General features: G+C 48.4%; 1 protein-coding gene across 3 annotated transcripts in view; it reads right to left on the bottom strand.

Moving 5' to 3' along the window:
• TRPC7 (transient receptor potential cation channel subfamily C member 7) overlaps window positions 1-14,967 on the bottom strand; it is a 152,503-nt gene that overhangs the window by 18,225 nt on the left and 119,311 nt on the right. The window lies entirely within an intron of this gene.

Below are 14,967 nucleotides of genomic sequence, written 5' to 3' on the forward strand. Positions count from 1 at the left end.
CTTCAAACCACTAAGGTTTACCTCCACCCTGGCTCTGGGTAGTGAGGGCAGCCTCATATATTGGGTGCTCTAATCTGGGGATGAGTTTTCAGGAATGAGAGTGATGAGTCTGGTGTGTCCATATTGATCAAATTCACCAGGTAACTGCCTAAACCTCCCCCTGCAGCTCAAGAGGCTACTCGTGCTGTGAGGGCAGCCCAGGGGAGAGCTGGCTTTTAGGACACTGCTCTTTGATGCTTCTGAGATGATCAAGGTACCAAAATACCTTGGTTTAAGAGTAGGATTCAATAGTAGAGTACTATTCTATATGAATAGTATAGACTATTTCATAGTCTATACTTTGTGGCTCTGACCCTGTATCAGGTTTGTGACACATGCTGCTGCTTCTGCTAAGTTGCTTCAGTCATGTCCGACTCTGTGCGACCCCATAGACAGCAGCCCACTAGGCTCCTCTGTCCCTGGGATTCTCCAGGCAAGAATACTGGAGTGGGTTGCCATTTCCTTCTCCAATGCATGAAAGTAAAAAGTGAAAGTGAAGTCGCTCAGTCATGTCCAACTCCTAGCGACCCCATGGACTGTAGCCTACCAGGCTCCTCCGTCCATGGGATTTTCCAGGCAAGAGTACTGGAGTGGGGTGCCATTGCCTTCTCGGTTGTGACACATAATTCAATTTAAAAGCTGGGTTTTGGTTGTGTGCTTTAGAGAATGCATGTGTGTGTGATATCTGAAGGGTTAAGTACAGGTATTTTAGTTTGCATCCAGATTTTGGGTACTCTTATGAGAAAGCACTTTCTTTTTTCTCTTTAACATTTCAGACTTTTAGCACTCACCCACAAATGGCCAGGATTAGCTAGGTCTTGGGGGAAAAAAACAGCATTTTTTAGAGGATTGGTATTTATTTGACAAGATGTACAAAAATACTGGTATTCGTCACTTGGGCTAAAAATCCAACACTGACTTGCATGAATTTTCAGCTTTCCTGTGTGTGTGTATGTTTGTGTGTTAAAGAGAGAGAGAAAGAGAGAGAGTGTGTGTGGCTGGGTGTGTGGGTGTACATGTTTGTGTGTCTAGCCAGCTGTTTGCTCATTCCCTGTGAATCCCAGAGTCTGAAGCCTGAGCACTAAACTGAGTTTTTGTTGCCATTATCTGTTTCTGGTTTCTTTGAAATCTGTGAGTTTGAAATATTTAATTTAACTTGGTTTTAGTAAGAAGGAGTTTGGGGGTTCATTGATAATGACTGGATATTGAGGGATCATGTTAGAGCCCCAGCATCTGATGCTAATTCTCCTCACATGAGATGCAGCATCTGATTTCTGTGAAAAAGATGCTGCTCAGTGTGTGGGCACGATTCACCGCAGGTGTTGCCTTCCATTAAGAAGCAATCTTTCAGTGGTCATCCTCGTGGAAGGGAACAGTGGCAGAGAGAACCTAAAAGCACTGAATGAGCCACAAATCAAAACTGGAAGGAGATGGTAGGACGTGATTTCTCTGACACTTGGTCCCTGCCTAACAGGTCTGGTGGAAACCAGAGAACACGTTCTCCGAGGGACGGGGGCTGGGCAGACAGGTACTGGTCCAGGGTAACGCATTTAGTGGGAACAACTGAAGAAATGGACGATACATTTAACTGAGAGACACTTTACAGAAATTCATTTTCCCTTTCTTACCTTGAAAACCCCACTAACCTTTGGCTGTCATAAATGAAGCCGGCCATTCTGGAACACATCTGGGGAAAACCGTCTGCACTTTGATTGGGAAAATGGCCTAGATTCGGCATGAGTTTTGTTCTCATTTGCTTCTTGCTGTGAATTTTGTTACTAAGCTATGACTTACCCTGGTACCTTCACTTAGGCATTATATGTTACTAATCCGGAGGAGGAAGAGATTGCCCACTAAGCAGTATGTGTTCCAGTAAGAGAAGAATATTTACAGATCCCTAAACCTATGCCTCGGAGAAGGCAATGGCACCCCACTCCAGTACTCTTGCCTGGAAAATCCCATGGATGGAGGAGTCTGGTGGGCTGCAGTCCATGGGGTCGCTAAGAGTCGGACACGACTGAGCGACTTCACTTTCACTTTTTACTTTCATGCATTGGAGAAGGAAATGGCAACCCACTCCAGTGTTCTTGCCTGGAGAATCCCAGGGACGGGGGAGCCTGGTAGGCTACCGTCTATGGCGTCACACAGAGTCGGACACGACTGAAGTGACTTAGCATAGCATAGCATAAACCTATGCCTTTGTCCCTTCTCTAACACCCCACCCCCCACCCCCAAGGCTTAGAATGCTGATCTGTTCAATTTGTTGTCTGGCTGTCAGACAGTCTTCACATCAGTTTCATTTCTGTTCTACAGCTTTAGAAATGGCCATGACCTCCAAGAGAATCTAATTATCGGTGGCTCAGACTCAGTGGGACTGCTAGAGTGGAAATGAGCCCCTCCAAAGCAGTAAGCCTTGACGTTGGGCTGGGCAGGAAGGGATCTTAGCCCAACTATGCATTTTTAACAAATTCTTCTAAGCTCTTTAGGGAGTGTCTGTAGCCCTTGGTTCCTCTCATCATGGAGCAGAAGGAGTTGCAGTAACAAAGATTTCCATTAAGGAAAAGCTGGGTCCACTGTCTAAATCATCTATAACGGCTAGATTCATTCCCGGGATCTCTTGAGTCTTTCCTTTGTACTCATGCCCTGTGATGTGGACTAACTGCATAGACTGTTTTTGCTGTTGTTCCTCAGACGGGACCTTATGGGCTGAGTTTATGCCCAATTAGCTGGACCAAGTGGTAAATGGCAAGCAATACAATATGCTGTCCACACATATAACTAAATTCTAAGCGGAAATGAACCATTTAATGTTTAAAAATTACATAGTCAAAAAGCCAGAAGAAGATATTAATATTTATATAATCTTGGTCTGGGAGAAGTTTCAGAAACTAAAAAGGAAAAGATGGAAAGGCATGCAAACACAAAGCTTGACTTGTATATGTTGAAAACATATGAAGTAAAATTATAAGGCCAAGACTGAGGAAAGGATTTGCAGCACATATGACAATGGCTGATGTCTTTCTGACATAAAGAGCTTTTATAAATTGATATGAAATGACAGACATCCTTGCTGAAAAATGGGGGACAAAGTCTTGCATGAAAACTCGATGCTTTTTGTGGTGACAACAGCTCCACAAGTAACTTGATAGATCAGGTTAGTGGCATCTTCTGGTTTAATATGTAGTTGGCAAAAAATGAAGTTGTCCTCCCTGCCCTGTGTTACCTTGACCTTGGAAACCCATAACAATACATTCTTAGAGAGAAGGCCGGTCTTGGATAGGAGTCAGGAGTACATTCTTAACCGCAAGATCTTGGGCCTTGGAGCTAGCCCCCATGTGTGGTTATGATACTCTCTGAGTCATGTACCAATCATCACTCGTAATTTTCAGGAGCTATGGGATACAGGGCATGGGGCAGAAGACCAGTCACTGCAGAGGTCTGGGGCTGTCTTTCAAGAAAAAAGTATCTTGTGATTGATTTAGTTGATATTCACCATGAGGCCACTTGTTTCACAGAAACCCCCCCACTCTCAGATGGCTGGTCTCTAGGCTAAATTTGAGGTTCTTTACTGATAGGGGTGGGAGCTGCTGGTTCCTTATTTGCTCCCACCCACTCTGGCTTTTTACCAAGCTTGCCACAGTTTCCTGCAGTTGGGTCAGTCACAGGACTCTTCACAGAGATGGCTGGAGGAGTAAGAAAGCAAAGATGCATGCCTGGCTTCAAATCCCAGCCCTGTTGTGCACTGGCTATATGAACTTGAGCATGTTACAAAACCTGCTTGAGCCTCAGTTTGCTCTGCTATGAAAGGGACTGCTGCTGCTGCTGCTGCGTTGCTTTAGTCGTGTCCGACTCTGTGCAACCCCATAGATGGCAGCCAACCAGGCTTCCCGTCCCTGGGATTCTCCAGGCAAGAACACTGGAGTGGCTTGCCATTTCCTTGTCCAATGCATGAAAGTGAAAAGTGAAGTCGCTTAGTCGTGTCCGACTCTAGCGACCCCATGGACTGCAGCCTACCAGGCTCCTCCGTCCAAGGGATTTTCTAGGCAAAAGTACTGGAGTGGGGTGCCATTGCCTTCTCCAATGAAAGGGACAGTGATGCTTTATTATTAAGTTGCTGTAAGACTAAATGGAACAACCCATGTAAAGTTTAGAGTAAGGGTCCAATAAATGGTATCTATTATTTTTACTCATGTGTTTATTTGCTGAACATTCACTGAACTCTGCTTACTTGCCAGCCACCCTACAGAGCAGGATGCAGGATGCACAGAACTGGTTTGGTTTTGTGGAGGTTCCAGGCTAGAGCAAGCCCCCTGGTGTGAGCAAGTGCAACAGGGCTGTGGGCAAGGATGCGCCGGCTGCCTTGGCCTACCCAGGAACAACACATACAAGCCCATCAGCCCTCAGGGGCTTCCACCCAGGGCTGAATGGAGTTAATCCAGCAGCATATTGACTTTTCTGAACACGGTTCATTTTACTTCCTGTCTGCAAAGATCATCACCAACCCTTGATTTCATGCAAATGCTCTTTCTGACTTCTCCAGCCTGTGCTGTCTTTGATTGTTTGACTGCTGCCTTGCAGTAGAAGGGGCTGAGGTTTCACCAATAGGCCACCCTAGCATAAGAAGTGCTTCTAATGAAGTCAAAGGGGAAGAGTGCCTCGGGGTGTATTGAATAGACCCTGATTCACCCTCTTACTGGGCGGGGTGTGTGTGGGGGGGAAGGTTGGGGCTGATTTGTCATGCAGAAGGCAGGGAGGAGGTAATCCGTTCTCTACCAGGCTGTCTCGCCTGGATAATAGGAATGTAATAATAGGTTGCCTGAAGAGGCAGTTGTGTCAGGGTCTCAGAGAAGAAACAAGGCGAGGGTTTGGGGTGATTGTTATGGAAATCACTGCTGCTTTAGAATACCACAAGGCCTTTCCCCCCAGTGTCATGGAACTCTGTTCCCCAACCCCAAACAGTTCAGTTCGGCCACCTACCCAAATCTGCACGAGCATACATACGTGCGTGCTACGTCGCTTCATCTGTGTTCAACTCTGTGTGACCCTATGGACTGTGTGTAGCCCGCTAGGCTCCTCTATCCATGGGATTAAAAGGAACTTCAAATTAAGCAGGCATTTCAGCTCCTGAAAGGCTGTTTCTTAAATTGGAAGACAATAAATAGCTGGCCTTGAGCTAGAGTTCTGCTGAAGCAGGAACAATGCTCTCCTGCCTCCCAGTGGGGGCTGCGAGAAGGTGCTTGGAATCCAGAAAGACCCCACACGAGGGCTATGCCTCTCCTACGAGAAGCACTTGCACCAGGCTTGAGGGTGGTCGGGCAGGAGTGTCCAGTGCCTGAGGAAGTCTGGACTGCACCCCTGCCACGCTCCTCTGATTCACCTCTTGGTTTATCCTGGGCCCTGAATGAGGGGTGATGTAGATGGTCCAGTAGTTGAGGAGTCTGGCCCCAGAATCAGGGCTGAGGAACTGGGGTGCAGAGCCTGGATTGATTCATGCTGAGGGCCCACCCCTCTCCCTGGGAGCCTGGTTGCTCCCTGAGGGCAGAGCTGTGTTTCCTTGCTCCTTGAAGTCCCAGACCTAGTGCAGAACTTGGTATACTGAAGATACTCAATAAACCCATGGTCCTTTGAATGAATGAGTCCCACTGCACATTCCGATTTCCTGCTACTGATCCCAGTGTTGAGGGGAAGCTCTGGTGAAGCAGTCAGAGGGCAGGTTCTGTGTCTGACTGTGAGCTTTTGGCTAAATAATGTAGCCTCTCTGTGGCTCATTTTTTCTAGCTTCAGAATGGGAAAACAATCTCTACCTCATAGGGTTGTGGTGACGATTAAATGAGTTAACGGAATGCTTGTGAGGTACACAAAATCCTGCCTGGCACCTAACTAATGTGCAACAAATGTGGCTAATGTTAGCATGGTCCCCCCCCAACCCCGCCGCCACCCCCCAACCCTTAGCTGCAAAGGCTCCAGCATCAGGTTGACTCTCATACCCTACCATCAATTCTCAGAATAATCCTTTAAAACTATGAATCAGATCTTACCTCTTTTCCTTAACAGCTTTCCATAGGCTAACAATTTGTATCTAGTCACCCAACTGGGGCTCCCCTGACCTCATGCTGGCTTGCCCCTCACTCAGAGTCCTTGTCCCTCTGCCTGGATCCCCCTTCCCCTTCCTCCCAACATGGCTGTTCCCAGCATTCTTCTCAGCCGTTAAACTTTAACCTTAATTGTCACCTGGTCAGGTCAGCCTTCTCTGACCATGTCTGAAGGAGGTCCTTTCCTGATTATTATCTCAGATGGTAAAGAATCTGCCTGCAATGCAGGAGACCTGGGCTCAATCCCTGGTCAGGGAAGATCCCCTGGAGAAGGAAATGGCTACCCACTCCAGTATTCTTGCCTGGAGAATCCCATGGACAGAGGAGCCTGGTGAGCCACAGTCCATGGGGTCATAAGACACGACTGAAGGACTAACACTTCACTGTCATGATGTTTCTATTTCCTTCCTAGCTCTTAGCACTTAATTTAAAATGTTCTGGGACTTCTCTGGCGCTCCAGTGGTTAAGTCTCTGCCCTTCCGATGCAAGAGTGTGGATTTGATCTCTATTTGGGGGATAAAGATCTCACATGCCATGTGGCATGGCCAAAAATGTTCTCATTTCTTTTGTTTATTTTTTATCACCACCAACATCATTTTACCTCTTTTCCCATTCACAGAGCATTGTGACCTCCGGGGGGTCATAACTTGCTCACGGCTCTTCCCCCAATGCCCAGAACAGCGCACGGCTCACAGTGGGGTCTCAGGAGACATCTTTCATCAACGAATGATTGAAGCTGGGAAACCGAGGCATGCTGTGATTTGTCTTAGCCAGCTTGCCTCAGACTCACCTCATAGCGAGCTGTTTTTCTGTTAATATTCTAGAGCGAGCCCTGGACAGTCCAGTTTTCTGTCACTCTGTCACTCTGAAGAATGACAGGTACACCTTATTTCCATCCTAGAGTTGCATTTTGGTGAATAAAAGATTGAAATTTCCTTGTTTAAGTTGTTGCAAGTCAGCCTGAGAATAAGATAGAGGAGTGCCTGCAAATACGTTCTGAAGGCGTCATCCAAAAAAGCACATTTCCTGTGTTCTGTCAAGTCTTTTTCCTCACAACTTTGCAGGCTCTTGGCCTGCTCCAGAAGCTCAAAGGTACCAGGCTTTAAGAATTCATGTCATGAATAAACATGAGGAGAGGGTATAAATAAACATTATACGATAGCAGAATGTCTGCTGTAATAGGTATAATCATTTTTCTAAAGTAGCTCAGGGAAAGATACATATTTTTATCACTTCTTGGAGGATTATGTGAAAATAAATTATATTAGGCCAAAATTATTTTTTTTTGACACATAAAGGTTATTCCCAGATGCCTAGCCTTTCTGAGCCTGACCTGAGCCCCAGCATTGACCACTGCCATCTCCTCCATCAAGCCTTCAATCTCTCTGGGCTAGTTTCCCCACATGAAAATGGGTACAATGAGCTCTCTCATCCCCCCCAAACCCTTCAGCCTAACTTGAATGTATAAGATGAAAGGTGAGATGATAACTTTCAAACATGATACAGTACGATGATAACACTTCCATACTGGGAGTGCCCGTATTGCAACATGGACCCTGCACCCTGGGAAAACCTCTCCTCCACGGAGCCCAGGAGGCTGAGCCCGCTCCACTTTCCCACCTGCAAACTCACTCCGCGTGCTCGGTACAAGGAACACGGCAGAGGCCACGGTCCCATGATGCTGTTCTGATTCTCCTGACTGGCTGCTGGTTAAGTGAGTTGCATGAGGGCAGACAATGCCATTCAACCTCAGCTGCCCCAGCAGGTCCTCCTCTGCAGGCAGGCCCTTCTTGCAGATGTGGCCCTTTGCTCTCAGGAGGCCCCTCTGGCTCATCAATCCCTTCTGGATGTTTCTGGGCCTATATGGCTCACCCGACCATCTCCCTTTCCTCCCTTCCTTGGGTCAGGGAAGTCTCAGGCTCTTCTGTTTACAAAGCACAATATGACACTTTTAGCTTAAGAGCCCTTTTCACCCCTTCAGCAGGTCTCTGCTTGTCCCTTGGTACTGAGGATGGGCTCTCCTCAAGGCCCCCATTGCTCTTCCAGTCCTTTAGGACGTGGACCGCTTCACCCATGCTTCTGGAAGGTAGTCTGGAGTGTCTTCCTTCAGCTCTGCTGGGTGTGGGTTCTGGGAAAGGCCAAACAAAGCCCCTATCGCTTTCCCCAGTTACTAGGAACTTACCCTCTTCCCCATGATACCCTCTTGACTCTCTTTCTACGTACTTCTAGGGCCTAATCAACATCAGAACCTGAGAACATCCTGCTTTCAGCCCGCCCACACACCCTGACATGCAGGCAGCCTCCGTGACTCATCCACTCTAACCTCCTTCTCCATTGCCCTTCTCCATCCTGGCTGCCACCCCTTAGCGCAGGCTTGCATCCTCTCAGGTTGTGGTTCCTGCCACGGCCTCTTCATGGATCCGTCAGTTCCCTTTGGAGCTGCATTTCTTCCAGAACATTTGCTCGGTTGCACATATGCCCTCATTCCTGTGACTGATTAATATCTGTCTTCCCAATCAGTCTGCAAGTTCCATGAGTATTTCTGCTCATTATAAAACCCCCAGCACCGAGCTCAGGCTAAAAGTCCCTTCCTCTGCCTTCCAACCAATCCTTTACACTATTGTCACAGTGTTCTTGCTGGAGGCAGATAAAACCAGCTTCCTCATTTAAAAAAAGGCCTTAGAGACGCTGACACCCTATTGGGACTTACTTCTAAAGACCATCACAATCTAGCTCCTGATGGATTATCTGATTGAATTTTCCACTATTTCCCCAAACTCTCACCTACTTGCCTACTTTCTTTTCACAAAAGTTTACTCTTCAATGTACCATAGGCTCTTAAGACAACACTTAGCATTCTAACTATAGGCTGCAACAGATGTTATGGCAGCAGATCCAGATGATCCAGATGTTTAAACAGGAAAGGAATAGAGATCACCACTGCCTCAGGCACAGGGAACATTTGCTCGGTTGCACATATGCCCTCATTCCTGTGACTGATTAATATCTGTCTTCCCAATCAGTCTGCAAGCTTACCTTTGGGCAGATTTCTTAATTGCTCCTTGGCCAGGGGGCTCTCCCTTCTTTGTTTTTAGCTTCTAGAGTTTCTTCTGCTGCTCTTCCTGTTTCTGCATAAGTGCCTTATCTCATCCATCCCGTTGGCCTGTTTCTTGGGCTGCTTCAGGGGCTTCTTCTTGCCACCTTTTGTGGCCTGACATGCTATTTGTTGTCCCTTCCCCAGACCTCGCCTCTGGAAGCGGCTTTTGCTATTGTTAAGAAAATTCTCACCTATTATGAGGCATTGAAACATCTGAACAAATCCAAATCAGGGGAACGAGGCAGCTGCTTTCTCCACTTAAAAAAAATGCTCAGCTCCTTTACCTTAAACAGGCCTCCATGATCCTCTGTTTAGGGTCACCCCCTCCACCCTTTGTTGAAATTCCATACTTGTCTATGAGTTCCTCAAGGATGGGAAGATTATATTATTAATCCTTATAACCTCAGGGCCAAACACAGAACTTGGCATGGAGTAGCTGCTCCATAACATTTGTCAAATGAATGAACACAGTTTGGAATAGAAACATACTTTACCCAGGGACAATCACAGGCTGCTTATTGAGAGTGGAGATATGTAGAATCATCAAGCTCCTAAGGACAATCCAAATCTGAATTTAATATGCCATTCTTTAGTATTTAGTGTCATAGGAAAATGACCCAACTTTTTAAAGACAATTAGCTTCTACCTTGGAGCACAGGCCCTGGTGTGGGAGTTGGGGAATTTTAGGTCAAGAGGTGGAAGACAGGCCTGAAGCCATGCAGATCTGGGTCCAAATCTCTTCTTGGTTCTGTGGTCTTGGGCAAGTCCATCTCACTGAGCCTCAGTTTCTTGGTAGTAGTGTCTGTGTTATTCCATAGGTGTGTGGATTAAACGAGAGGGCAGATCATTGGTTTGTCAAGAGCTGTTCAGCAGCAGGGTGGTACAGTGGTCCTGGGGTGTGGTATGTGTGGGCAGAGTCTCAGGGAGTCCTTCCTCAGCCCCAGGGCTCGCCTCCTGGCTCTCTGGAGGGAGGAGCTGGCTTTCCTGCAGCCCCGCTGAGCTGGCTGGAGCTGACTCAATGCCTTCTGCCCCTGGCGTGCATATGAGTTTCCGTACATAGAGTATGGAAAGTTTCCATGCCTATCATAGAAAACAGAAGCTTCTAATTTTGCCCAGCACTGCTCAAGTTCCTTTTGGTAAAATGATTCTTTAGAAATGGCATACCCTTAAGAGAGGTATTTTTCGATTAGAAATGTCTCAACCCAGCTATGCTATGAAGTTGACTCCACGACAGCCTGTAGAAAAGATCGGCTGGGATCCCTTTTGAGGGTCAGGGCCTACACTGAATCTCCAATCAAAACTAAGTGGGGGAGGCCAAGTTCACCCAAAGGGAAGACCAGAGCCCATCCTGGGCTGTGTTAGCGAGCCCTTCACTTCCCTGCCCTGGGTCCCCTCGTTGCCCCCAGCTCCTTCTATTTTTTGGGTACCTGTCCTACCACAGTTGCCCATTGGAGTATAGGGAAGCCCACCCTTTCCCCTGGCATTCTCATCCAGCTGTATGTCACTAGTGAGCCAAGGATTTTTATCTCTCTTTTTCCAACACTAAGTGAGCACTGGATCCCAAGGTTTCCATATGACCTCTCATCAGAAAAGCTTTGCCTTATGGAATATGTGCATTCCAACAAAGGGGGCTGCAAAACAAAACTCCAGAGAGCAAATCCTATGTGTCTACTGATTTCCATGATAACATCAAAGATATGTTCCCAATAAGAACACAATTTCAAACAGTTAGAATTGAGAACTTTAAGACTTTTTGAAAGAAAATGCATTTTCAGGCGATTTCACTTCCACTTCCTTACCCTTGTCTCAGGACACTTAGGTTTCATGCTCTGAGAGCATGAAGCTCATCTGCACACCTTCTCCTCCTCCCCTCTGGCCGTCTGCAGTATCTAACAGAAATGACTTAGACACAGTGAGCTGCCAGCAGGTGCCTGTCTGTCATGGGCGGACAAGCCCAGCTCACTACCCAGTGGCCTATGCACACATGCCTCTGTTCTTGCACCTCCCTGAATGCCAGCTTGTGATACTGAAGCCACTGTGAAACATAAGCAGACCTTTGGTTCTGAAGGTAAAGGAAGCAGGAAAGTTGGGAACTGCTCCTAGGATTTGACTGCTGACCATGCTCTCTGCTGGGATCTGGCTATCTATTCTGACTTCATAGGGCTTGAAATTCTCTTAGTAAGACTCTCACTTTGTTCAACAAGGGCTTTGCTGGTGGCTCAGACAGTAAAGAATCTGCCTGAAATGCAGGAGATCTGGGTTTGATCCCCGGGTTGGGAAGATCCTGTGGAGAAGGGAATGGCTACCCACTCCAGTATTCTTGCTTGGAGAATCCCATGGACAGAGGAGCCTGGTGGACTGTAGTCCATGGGGCCGCCAAGAGTTGGACACGACTGAGCACATAAGCGTGGACACGTAACCCAGTGGGATTCGAGTGGGACTGGCTCTTATGAGCTGGCCTGGGCCCCATCACGAGGTGGACAGGCAGCTTATGGGACAGTGCTCTGTTGCTTCCTAATGGCTGACTTCCAAAGTGGAACCTGAACCCTTAGGGACCCACGCTGTCCTTGAATATGGCTGGGGTGGGGTTACAGGGGCAAAGATGGGGGGGCACCTGTAGTGTGCTCCAGCCCCCCAAATTTCCCTTCTGTAGGGTTGAGTCTTCTGACTATAAAAACAGATGAGAGGATCCATCCTACCCTAAAGCTCTAAAGTCCACAGACAGAGGGCCCCTGGGGGTGGGCCAAAGGGAGCATTCTGAGGGGGCAGAGTGGCCTGGGTATGGGTGGCTATGAAGCATTCACCAAGGGAGTCATTCAGCTTTATTATCAGTCTTGCAGGCACTCAGAGTAGCTCTGAGTCCCCTAAATCATGAGAATCCTTTATCCTCCTGTGGCTCTTTGCGTATCAAGAAAATCTTGGGTTGGGGGGTGGGGGGTGGGTGATATGCTCCAGAGAGCAGTCAAAAGGTAAGAGATGACATTTTAAAAAATCCATTCTTTCCTCTCCACTTCACTGCTCTATTGACTGTTTCCCTGTTCAATCAAATCCTATTCACAGCTTCACATCCCCTTTTAGGGGCTGCCAAGGCGATAAATATCCTGTCCTTTCTTCACTATGCTTGCCGCTGCCATGCCTTTTCCTCTCCCTTGCCCATCCTGGAGGGCCTGGATCCTTTTTGTTTGGGTCTCTCATGTCTACAGAATCTCTCTTCAGTTCCCAGCACCTGAGACAAGCCAAGTGCTTTGGCCCCTCCTGCTCTCACCCTTCCCCATGACGTTTCCTGATGCCAAAGACTCCCTCCCTAGATTGGCTGTGTGTGCCCAGCTGAGAATTGTGGCCCCATCAGCCCTACTCTTGGACCTTCCCTGGTGGCTCAGTTGGTAAAGAATCCACCTGCAATGAAGGAGACCCCGGTTTGATCCCTGGGTCAGGAAGATCCTCTGGAGAAGGGATAGGCTACCCACTCCAGTATTCTTGGGCTTCCCTGGTGGCTCAGCTGGCAAAGAATCCGCTTGCAATGAAGGAGACCCTGGTTTGATCCCTGGGTCAGGAAGATCCTCTGGAGAAGGGATAGGCTACCCACTGCAGTATTCGGGCCTGAAGAATTCCATGGACTGTAGAGTCCATGGGGTCTTAAAGAGTTGGACATGACTGAGTGACTTTCACTCACAACCCTACTGCCAAGTTATGACCTTGTTCATGTCCCAGGTGTCATGATAGTGACTTTTGGAGGAACCGTGGGCCAACAGTACAGCTTCCTTGTAGGGGGAGCAAAGGGGGATTGCACAGAACACCCAGGGAGGAGAAAGGAGACAGTGGTACCCATGCTCACGTTCCCAGTTGATTGCTTACTCTACTGCTTTGAATTTGCCTTGCTTTCTCCTGTGGGTTCCCTCATGCTTGTTTATGAAGGATTTAGTGAGCAATGGCATCATCCGAGACTGAAAACACAGGAAGAACATCAGGGCCTGACCACAGACGGTCAGAGCCCTTGTGTTATTGACTGACGTCTTGACTTGATGTCAGTAAACAGCACATCCCACCCTGGGTGCATACAGTTAGCCTTGCCTCTAGCAGATCCAGAGCAAAATTTGCTTTTGGGTGATTCAAGCTTATTTCACCCCTTCAACAGCTCATCACCCAGTGTTGGACTGCTATAAAGTAGTCCACCTGACTCACTAATGCATTTGGTCTGATCTGGTGAATAGCTGGTAGGCTAGGTCCCTGTCCAGAAAGGGTCCTAGGAAGTCAGTACCCACGTGTCCTTTCTTGTAGCTCAATCCGCGCCCTCCTCCTCATCCACCCCCTCCTCCGCCTTATCCACCCCCTCCTCCTCCTTATCCACCATCTCCACTGTTATCACTGACTGAAGGCTTATTATATGCCAAGCACTATATTCACTGTCTTCGTTTTGGATCCTTACAACAATCCTGTGAAGATGGCCTTCTTGATGTTGTCCTTTCAGACCTGGGGACGTGAATGCCCTGGGGCCGGGGTTGGGTGGGGAATGAAGTACTCGCCCAGGACCACACAACCATAGAGAAGAGCTCAGCCTGTCAGACTGAAACCTAGTCTGTCTGAGCCGAGGGTGCGGTGGACTGAGACACACAGCCAGCCATCCTCGGGTACCTTTCTCAGCACTGGGCCAGGCCCCAGCTCTCTGTGAACACACACTGATTCTTTGTCTCAGAGAACAACAGCTTCTGTGCTTCAGCAGCTCCAGGGGACCCACCTTTCTAGGCAGTTCCACTTGGGCTGAGCAGTGCAGTCCGTGATTCAGAGCTGAGGGGCATGGGGTCCATTGCACTCTGTCTGGGTTCTTCAAGTCACGGACCTTCCTTTGAAGGGTGATTTCTCTGGGAGAAGGTGGGACCTGCTCAGGGAGTCTGCATGGTGTGGCTCCACCCTTGTCACTGGTTGAAAAAAAAATTCCAGGCCCCTTGGGGCTTCTTGGGGACCCGTGTCAGCAAGAGTTTAGCCCTGTTGGTCCCAGCTGCCCTGCTTGTGGCTGGAGACCTGACTGTCCTTCCGTCCAGACTCTGGATGAAAGCCATGAAGGCTGGGAGCAATTCTGGAATGAGATGAGCCTGGGGCAGGGCCTGGACTGGACTTCAGGCACTTTACAGAACCGCTTTGTTTATTCGTGAAGGTATTTATGAACCTTATTGTGAGGTCTTTATGAGCCTTATTTCCATTTTGCCAGTGAGGACACAGAGGCTCAGACCAATCAAGTGCCCTGGCTTAAGGTCATTAGCTACTAAAAGACCATGCCAGGATGTAAACTCAGATTTGCCAGATTCTTCTACTAGACCACTGCTCAGTGCTACCGAGGACCCTCCGGGAGACCACCCAGCATCCCCCAGAGGGGAGGAGCTCCAGGTCTTTGTGGACATCGGCTTGGTGAGCTCTGTCCCCACCCTGGGGTGGGGGCGGGGTGGGGGGAGGCCAAGGCATTGCTCGCTCTGCCTGCAGCAGCTCCTTTAGGACCCCGAGGTTAGTTGGCCTGACAAGCACCTTGTCTCAGGTCACTCCACCTCCTCTTGCCTCCCCTGCCTGGGCCTTCTGTGCTGCTGAGGCACGTGATGCTGCAGAACTCGCTCGCTGCCTGTACACAGCACTGGTCTGCCCAGTCAGGCATGGAGAGCTGTGGAGCTGTGCCCACAGGCAGACTTGTGTGGATATGGCTTCCCCAGGGGCTAACCTGGAAGTGTTAGGTTCGTGAATGTCCTGTTGAGT

Source organism: Bos indicus, chromosome 7 (assembly GCF_029378745.1).
Source record: "Bos indicus isolate NIAB-ARS_2022 breed Sahiwal x Tharparkar chromosome 7, NIAB-ARS_B.indTharparkar_mat_pri_1.0, whole genome shotgun sequence".
Lineage (NCBI taxonomy): Eukaryota > Metazoa > Chordata > Mammalia > Artiodactyla > Bovidae > Bos > Bos indicus.